Source organism: Triticum dicoccoides, chromosome 7B (assembly GCF_002162155.2).
Source record: "Triticum dicoccoides isolate Atlit2015 ecotype Zavitan chromosome 7B, WEW_v2.0, whole genome shotgun sequence".
In the NCBI taxonomy this organism is placed as follows: Eukaryota; Viridiplantae; Streptophyta; class Magnoliopsida; order Poales; family Poaceae; genus Triticum; species Triticum dicoccoides.
The window spans coordinates 635,785,189-635,794,936 of NC_041393.1; the positions used below are offsets into that span (position 1 = coordinate 635,785,189).

The 9,748-nt window shown below is 49.6% G+C and overlaps 1 pseudogene; it reads left to right on the forward strand.

Annotated features, from left to right (window-relative positions):
* LOC119339264 overlaps window positions 1–9,748 on the forward strand; it is a 68,181-nt pseudogene that overhangs the window by 25,234 nt on the left and 33,199 nt on the right.

Consider the following 9,748-nt stretch of genomic DNA (forward strand, 5'->3'; position numbering starts at 1 on the left):
GAAACACCGAAGAAGGCAGCCCCTTTGTGAAGACGTCGGCAAACTGGGATGTAGTCGGGACGTGGAGCACTTTAGCCTCGCCGAGTGCCACATGATCACGAACAAAGTATAGATCAATCTCCACATGCTTCGTCCGTTGGTGCTGAACGGGATTGGACGACAGGTACACGGCGCTGGCATTGTCACAATAGACAACGGTGGCACGGCGAGGGGGACGATGAAGCTCGCCAAGAAGTTGTCGAAGCCAGCACGACTCCGCCACACAGTTGGCGATGGCACGGTACTCGGCCTCGTCGCTGGACCGGGACACGGTGTGCTGCCGCTTAGACGACCAGGAGATGAGGTTAGCACCGAGAAAAATGCAGAAGCCGGAAGTGGAGCGGCGAGTGTCGGGACAACTAGCCCAATCAGCGTCACTGTAGGCAAGAAGATCGTGGGACGAATAGCGGTACAGCTGCAAGCCATAGTGAGTCGTACCATGGAGGTAGCGAAGAACACGCTTGAGGAGCTGATAGTGGACATTGAGTGGGGCGTGCATGACGAGGCAAAGCTGCTGGACGACGTAGGAGATGTCGGGACGCGTCAAGGTAAGATACTGTAATGCGCCGGCAAGACTACGGTAAAGCGTAGGATCATGGAAAGGGACGCCATCGGTGCTAGAGAGCTTACTATGCGTGTCAACAGGAGTGGAGATAGGTTTGCAGTTAAGCATATGCACACGGTCAAGGATCTCAAGCGCGTATTGTTCCTGCGAGAGGAAGAGGCCGGTGGTGGAGCGATGCACATTGATCCCAAGGAAGTGGTGAATATCGCCAAGATCGCTCATGGAGAACTCGCCGGAGAGAGATGTGACGAGGGACTGAAGTAGGCTGGTAGTGTTGGCAGTGAGAATAATGTCGTCAACATAGAGAAGAAGATAGGCGAGGGCGTTCCCACGACGGAGAATGAAGAGGGAGGTGTCACACTTGGACGATACAAAGCCAAGCGTGTGGAGAAATTTGTTGAACCGAAGAACCAAGTGCGGGGCGCCTGCTTGAGCCCATAGAGAGACTTGTTCAGGCGACAAGCATGCGTAGGACGAGCCGCATACACAAAGCCCGCGGGTTGCAGGCAGTAGACGGTCTCAGCCAAATCGCCGTGGAGAAATGCATTCTTGACGTCCATCTACCCGATGGGCCACCCGTTAGCCGTCGCAATGCTGAGGACGACACAGATAGTGGCCGGCTTGACCACGGGACTAAACGTCTCCCCATAGTCGACGCCGGCCTGCTGCGTGAAGCCGCGCACCATCCACCGAGCTTTGTACCGCGCCAAGGTGCCGTCAGGATGAAGTTTGTGGCGGAAGATCCATTTTCCGGTCACCACGTTCACACCTGCAGGACCAGGAACCAAAGACCAAGTGTCATTCTGAATTAGCATATTAAACTCATCTAGCATCGTAGCGTGCCAGTGCGGGTCCTTGAGTGCTGCTCGGTACGAGGATGGCAGAGGAGAGGGAGTGGTGGATACGTGAAGATCAAGGATGTCCTTTGGCATGGCGTAGCCAGTTTGGCTCGGGTCTGCATCGGGTGAAGTCAGCGGGCGGTGCAACGGGGAGGACGCGTGCTGGTAGGGGCCGATTAGGTGGCGTGGAGGGGCGAGGCGAAACAGAGGCAGGGGAGCCGCGGAGATCGAGCGTGCATGGGGAGGATCCCGAGGGCGATACGTACGGTGGAGTGCATGGGGAGGATCCCGAGAGATCGGGGGCTGGCGGGATCGTGGGAGTGGGGCCTGGCGAGGGACTAGGCCGGGTGGCGTGATTGGCATGGGCGCGGGTGGGCTGGTTGGGCGGGGGTGACCGATGGAAACGGGGACAGTTGGTGCTCGGGGAAGGGTGGGCGCGCGGGCCAGCGGGAAGGCTGGGTACGAAGAACGGGAAATGAGAGGAGGCGCCGGATTTTCTGCGGCGAGGGATCCTGCGAGATCAGAGAAAGGAAAGGAACTTTCATCAAATACCACATGTCGAGAAATAATAACTTTATGCGTGGATAAATCAAAACAGCGGTAGCCTTTCTGTTCACGGGGGTACCCAAGAAAGATGCAACAAGCAGAGCGAGGTGAGAGTTTGTGAGCAGCGGTAGTAGAGGTGTTCGGGAAGCGGAGACACCCAAACGTGCCGAGGTGGTCGTAGGTGGGGTGGACGCCATAGAGGAGAAAGTGAGGGGTAAAATGATGAATGGCACGAGACAGACGTATGTTGAGAAGGATGGTGGCGGTGTGCAAAGCTTCTGCCCATAAGGGAGGAGGAAGCGAGCCCTGGAAGAGGAGCATGTGTACAACGTCACTGGTCGTGCGGATATGCCGCTCGGCCTTCCCATTTTGTGGAGAGGTGTGGGGGCAGGTGAGACGAAAAGAAACGCCGTTAGAAGAGAAGTAGTCACAAAGAATGGTGGTGAGAAATTCGCCGCCATTGTCACACCGCACACATCGAATAAGTAGGCCATATTGGGTAAGGACAAACTTAAAAAATCGGAGAAGAACATCACAAGTTTCAGATTTTGCACGAAGAGGGAAGGTCCACGAAAAATGAGTATAATCATCAATAATCATAAGATGATACTTGTAGCCTGAGTAACTCACAACCGGTGATGTCCACAAATCACAATGAACTAAATGAAATGGGGCGGTGGTGTAGGAGGTGGATGAAGGAAAAGGAGGCGTGTATGTTTGCCAAGTTGGCATGCGGTACATAATGATGAAGTGCGGGCATGTTTATTACAAGTGTTGAGGAAATCTAAGGAAAACGGGAAAAGGAGGAAGAGCTCTGGTGCCCAAGCCGCCGGTGCCACAAGTCATGTGTGGAGATGGTGAAGGCCGTCGACGGTACAGCGCCATTGTTGCCGGAGAAGGGATAGAGATCACCTTCACTGTTGCATCTCAAAAGAACTTCCTTGGTGGGTAGATCCTTCACGGTAAAACCAGCTGGGTCAAATTCCACAGAACATAAATTATCGCGAGTAAATTTGCGTACAGAGATAAGGTTCTTAACAATATTAGGAGAAAGCAGAATGTGACTGAGATAGAAGGGACGAGGTGGAAGATGAGTAGTACCAAGGACAAGCACAGGGAGCCGAGCTCCATTACCGACAATAATATGACGAGAATAAGGTGCTAATAGGGGACGAAACAAGGTCAAGGTACCTGGGTCCCCGGAGACGTGCAACGCGGCTCCTGTATCCATGATCCACTCGGCAGCATGCGGCGAGAAAGCGGTGCCGTAGCTGGGCGCGGCGTGGTAGAGGGCACTGGCGTCCCACGCGAGAGGCGGTGTGCCGTACGAGGCGGGTGGAGCGGGAGCGGGCGCGGGGGCGCTGGGAGCATCACGGGATAGGCCTGCTGCGGGATGCCGGGGCGGGGGCCGAGGATGCCGGTGCTGTTGGGTGGAATCCAGGGGGCACGCGGCAGAGGGAAGGGCATCCCCATCGGTGCGAAATAGCCGAGCCAGGGCCGGCCCCCAGCGCCACGCCCACCGGCTGTGTCACCGCGGCCATGGCCACGGCCGCGTCCACGCCCGCCGCGCCCACTGTTTCGGTTGGCGCCGAGCTGTCCCGCGTGGCCACCACCGCCGTCGCGGTCGTAGCCGCCACGGCCGCCGTTCTGGACGGCGAGGACTTGGGTGCCTTCGGCGCGAGCGCGCTTGTCCAGGGTCAGCTCGGTGAGGACGAGGCGAGAGTGCGCCTGGTTGAAGGATGGTAGCGGCACGGTGGCCTGAATGATGGCGGCCTGCATGGCGAACTTGGGGCCGAGGCCATCGAGCATCTGCAACGTGAGGGCTCGATCCGTAACCGGCTCCTTGACATCAGCGAGGGAGGCGGCGATCCCTTGCAGACGACGACAATAGTCGTTGATGGAGAGATCACCACACACGCAGCCCCGAAACTCCTGTCCCAGATGCATGGCGTGTTCAGCCTCATTGGGGAGGAAGTACTCGTGCAGGCGGCTCCAGATGGTGAACGCAGTGGAGCCGGCGGGGGCGACGATGTCGAGGAGGTCGCCGTCGATGGTGGAGAAGAACAGCAAGACGATGGTGTTGTCGTCGTCCCACCAAGTAGGGTCGGCGAGCCGGCGATCCGCGCCGGCGTGGATGTGGTCCTCCGCATGGTACCGCACGAGCACGAGGGTGACATAGTTGCGCCAGCGGGTGAAGTTGCTGCCATCGAGGGCCAGCTTGAAGTCAAGGACGCCGATGATGCTGGCTGGGATGGGAGAGGAGGGTGCAGCGGGGGGTGCCGGCGTGGAGAGAGACGCAGGGTTGGGTGGGTGTGAAGCTAGGGGAAGATCGCCAGCTGCAGGGAGATCAGAGGAGAGCGATGCGCGTGGCCGCTCGCCAGGAGACAGGCTAGCTGAGAGGTTTGCAGCGGCCGAGCCATCGTCTTCACGAGTGAGGGGAGGCGAGGCGGAGGGAGAGTGGGAGGAGCTGGTCGACATGACTGGCTTACCAACAAGAATTGTGAATCCCGCATCCATTCACTGATTCAGTTACAGGTAGATATACACAGGCGTGATCCCTGCATGCAGGGCCATGATGGGATAATGGCGATTGACTAGGACGCCCTACACTCTAGCCACTACTGTTACAATAGAATAACGTTACAAGGTACACATACAATGTGACAGTTCAACATCAAGACGGTAGCTACCTGCTCACAGGCGAAGTCCTTGGCACTGTTTAAGTATTAGGGGCTTTTTCATGACACGGCGGGCAGGAGATATGGGGTTCTAGAGACGCCAAAAAAGGTGACACAAATTGGCCGCAGAGCTCATCTGACATGGAGGCATCCGTTCATCCTTGTGTCAAACTTGCAGCCTACGTCCCTACCATGACCATCACTCCATCAGCGCCTTCACCTGATCAGCTGTTCAAGACAAACAAAATCATCAATGACTACAAAATTCAATCTATTTAGCGTCACCAACTTGAACGTGGAAGGCTGTTAGGCAGCGTCCCGGATCACCGGAGCTTGGGAAAGCCAGAAGAGCTAATCTGTTCCCGCGTCCTAGCCCTGTCGCACGATACGTCAGCACGATTGTGTCCGCCGCCGCGGCCGGGCACCCTGTAAGCAGCTCTATCATGCGCCCGGGTCTGCAAAATATAGATGCGAGGATGTAACGAAATCCATACATCAAAACGCAATCAAACTGAAGAAAGGCCAAGGCCATCGAGTTTGGGAATCAGGACACGAAGGAGGTGTCTGTGACGATGAGCGGGGTGGGTTCTGAGAGGAGATCCTTGGGGAGGTGGATCAGGGCATGATGCAGGCGGCGGTGCCTCGGGGAACTACTTGGAGGCGAAGAGAGCGATGAGGTTCGAGTTCTGGTGCAGTGGTCGCTGACAATCACCGCCCGTAGGCCATCAAGCACTAAAACGATGCTTGGGGAGAATATGAAGGGGAACATAAACCATCGGACTATGTGGAGAAGATAAAGAGGCAACAAACTTTGTGCAGAAGATGAAGCAAGCAACATAAATCAATTGTTGGGCGAGTAATTGCAGCGGACGATAGTTTACAGGCTTGCAACGCCATAGTCGGAGGACTGGATTTTTCTTTTTTTTTTTAAAGTTGTAAGTGGATGATGTGGCTTGCCATGTCATGTGAGGTATGTGGTGGGACATGGATGGTGAGATGGATAGACTGCATGTCAAAAAAAAATAGGATAATGGGAATGAACTATTTAGATGTTATAGATTATAGATTTATTTTACAATTTTGAAGGGGTGCCATGGCACCCACATCACCCGTACTAGATCCGCCCCTGCCGGCCAGTATACGTACGTGTGTGGCGTACGTAGCTCTTTTTGCTAGCTCCGATCAATATAATCAGGAATCCAGAGCTTCTCGTTTATCATTGTTTGTCGTCGCGTGTCACTGTCGTCGAAAAGTACTCGGCGCCGGGGCTGGATCAACAATGTAAAACTGCAGCGAGAACAATATTTCCATTTGTGAGAGCTGTACAAGAAAAAATGTTTTTCAGTTTCTAACAACAACCGTTTTTTTATGAGAAACCGTAGAACAATAGTTCTATGGTATTTCCATTAAATCAAAATATATACGGTGCGGTCTTACAACATAAAGAGATCAACCTATGCCAGTTTCTAACAACAACCGTGACCATAAGTGCGGACAATTTGTTTCTACAAACATAAAAGGATGTTTGGATGGAAAATCGTAGGTTCACACTTCATAACTGTGCTTCGACAGAAAATATTCTCGTTCGAGGACACCTTTTAAAAGCTTATGGGTGCACAAACTCGTCCTTGTGTGTGCTCCCAGCCCAGGTTCACAGATGCATAAGGTATAATCAAGCTAGTCGTGTTTGCGTAGGTGCACTCACTGGTGTTCATGAGTGGTGGTTGTGGTTCTATCTGCATGTCTTCCTTGTAACCGTGCAAATAAGTATATTTCCGCGTCTCTGTGTGTGTTGGCTTGGGTATGTGCATCCTAATTATGCAGAGGCCGGGTGTGTGCTCAGTATGTTATGTATCCTCTTGATGCTTTATTTTAAGCCAATAAAGTCCACCTTTTATCGAAAAAAATAATATTTTGGATGTGATGGAGGATGAGGTGGTAAATGTAGAACTCACACAATTCATGCCTCGTAGAGCGTAATTTTCTCAGCGAAGCTAGCTATGTGCATCAGAAATAAAAACACTCGCATCTCTCGGAAATGAAAAATGAGAAAGATGAGCCTGACATCCATAACTAATTCAATCATCAGAAATAGGCACCGGCTTCCAAGGTGGGACATTGAGCGTTCTGTGTACAATGCCGAAGCACCTACCACTTGACTTTTTGAAGAAAATGACAGATAACTTTTCCGATGAACGACTGATTGGTAAAAGTGCATTTGGAAATCTTTATAAGGTACATATGATTGAGCATTACCTCTTTTTTGTCTTTTCAAAAGTTGATAAAAGAACAGTTATGCTGATGTATGTAACTACACTTAAACAGGGTATTCTGGCAGATGGTACAATGATTGTTGTGAAGAAGCTTGCAGAAAATTCTCCGATCGCACGTGACAAAACATTTTCTAATGAAGTTCAAAATATCATGGCTCTCCGACACGGCAATATTGTGAAGTTAGTCGGCTTTTGTCATGAAGGTCAAAAGAAAATAGTGCAGAAAGAGGGAAGGTATATTCTTGCAGACATTTATGAAAGTTTACTCTGCTACGAATATTTACCTATGGGAAGTCTTCACAAAAATCTTTTTGGTAAGCAATCCACTATCTGGCATAATTGTGTTTCTACTTTAGTTTCTTGTAGTATTATATATACTCATTTTTTTGCGGCGTTATACTCTATCTAGCTCTTTTGTTGGTTTTATGTTTCTTTAAATTTTGTACTCATATAAAGAAAATGGCAGAATGAGGTGATAATATTGCATATTGCGAACTGAACAAGTCTTGTAGTACTTCACTGAAAGTTTGTCATTCGCCAATGTTTTTTGTGTTGTTAATATGTTAAGAAATAAATATTGTTGGAGGTCATAATCCTAGGGTACTTACATGTTTTTTTGTATAACTTCTGTAGAATCTAACGGCATGGACTGGAACACTCGGTTCAAAATAATTAAGGGGATCTGCCAAGGCTTACTTTTTCTACATAGAGTTGGCATTATCCATATGGATCTGAAGCCTCAAAACATACTGTTGGGTGATGATATGGAACCGAAAATTGCGGAGTTTGGTATCTCGAGATTACTTGATCCAGAACTAACACGGTTAAATACCCAAGATGTCATGGGGACATAGTAAGCCCGTCATAAACTTGTAAAATATTTTCGGTCCTTTATGGTAATGTAAATTATATTTTCTCCTCTCCAGTAACGCTTATTGAATTAATGCTAATTCTATTCAGTGGATACATGGCTCCAGAATATCTACACAGAGGAGAATTCTCCACCCAGTCAGACATATATGGTTTAGGTGTACTAATCTTGGAGACCACTACAGGAAAGAAGAATGGCAAGAAAGACTCATGTGGAAGAGAATACATATATGAAGTAAGAGTAAATATTACTTTACTTTACACAGATCCAAATTTAGAAACTTCCGTTACATTTTAGCTTCTATTTTGTTTCCAATGACCATATTCAAAGTCTATATGTGTATAGGTACACTGTAAATGGACGGATGATTATATAGCGTCAAAGCACCGTTCGCTCGATGGAGATTTCTTGCAGCAGATAAAAGCATGCATTCTTCTCGGACTAAAATGTGTGCATATTGATAGGAAGATGAGACCTTCCATAGAATACATTGTTGACACGCTCAATGGACTGACAAGCTGCTACAGTTGTCCTTTGATCGCTCCAGAGCCTTTGGCATACTCCAGTAGGCCTCTGATCATGAAACCTCCAGAGCCTTTGGCATGGTCCAGTAGGCGTCTGATCGTGCAACCTCCAAAGCTCCGCTTCTCTTTTGAGCCAAAAAGGTTGATCTCCTGCTCGTTTTCTCTAACGAACACGACAGATGGTCATATCGCCTTCATGCTTGTAACGGAAAATCCGAGGATCTACCTTACAAAGCTACCGCTTTGCGGTCTTGTGCTGCCAAATTGCATCTACACCATAAATGTGACCATGCGCGAGCATAAGGAGCAGCCATCAAGAACTGGCGAGTTTCTAACCCTCCGGAGCAGTACAACGCGTGAGGAGCAACTTACGAATGCCCATCCAGATTCCTTAGCTGGTGATGCTGTGAAAGAGGTGAAGCTGTGTGTTGTTTGTGACCCACAAGAGGGTACAACCTCAAATCAGGCACGTGTTCTTTTGTTTTTTTGCTTTAGATTGGGTGAAAAAACATGCCATATATGTTCACTGATGATGTGTAAATTGTCATTCTTAAAATTCCTTATCCAATTTTCCTCTGTTTGTTTTGTGAGACAGTCGATCCAATCAGCAGCAGAGGTATGTTTTTCTTCTTCTTCTTTTTGTTTTGTGCTTTAGTTTGGGAGTTTCTAGTAGCTTAATGGCATGTAGAGGTATCATGTAACTTGTTGTTCGGTGCTCTCTTGGATCAGATCATAGCCAGTCAAAACTATCGGCAGGTGCTGTCTGTGGAGGTGCACTCAAACAAAACATGGTGAGTACTTCACTTAATTCGTGTGGGCATCGACATATCCTCTATGCACGTTAAAACTTTTCGGGTTGTGCAATATAGGATCTTGACCAGCAACCGGAGGGGTTGTGTTTGCATTTGGAACTACCAGACCAAGGTATTGGTTTGCTGGGTGTGTACTCTGTGTGCTTAAGTAGTGTGTCATATCATGTTACGCCATAATATATTTTGTTGGGACTGATCAAATAATCTCTTTTGCCATGCAGACAGAGGAGAAGTGCTTTGAAGTCAGCGCAGACGAACCAGGCATGCCTTCTCATCGGCTTCCCTGTTCACCTCCCTTTCACCATGAACTTGAACATATAGGCATGAGCCACCGCACTGATTCTTAACCTTTCCAAATTCTAACTGCAGTATATTCGGCAACATTCATTGAGCGAGAGGAATGGCTCGTGGCTGGTGGTGGAGATGGGTACATCTACGTGTACAGCTATGACACAATGGAAGAAATCAAGAGCTTCGAAGCTCATGATGGTCATCACATCAGGTCTTTGGCTGCAAGTCCAACTCGCACTTTTTTGCTGTCGGCATCAGATGACCACATGATAAAGATCTGGGACTGGAAGGATAGCTGGAAGTGCATGCG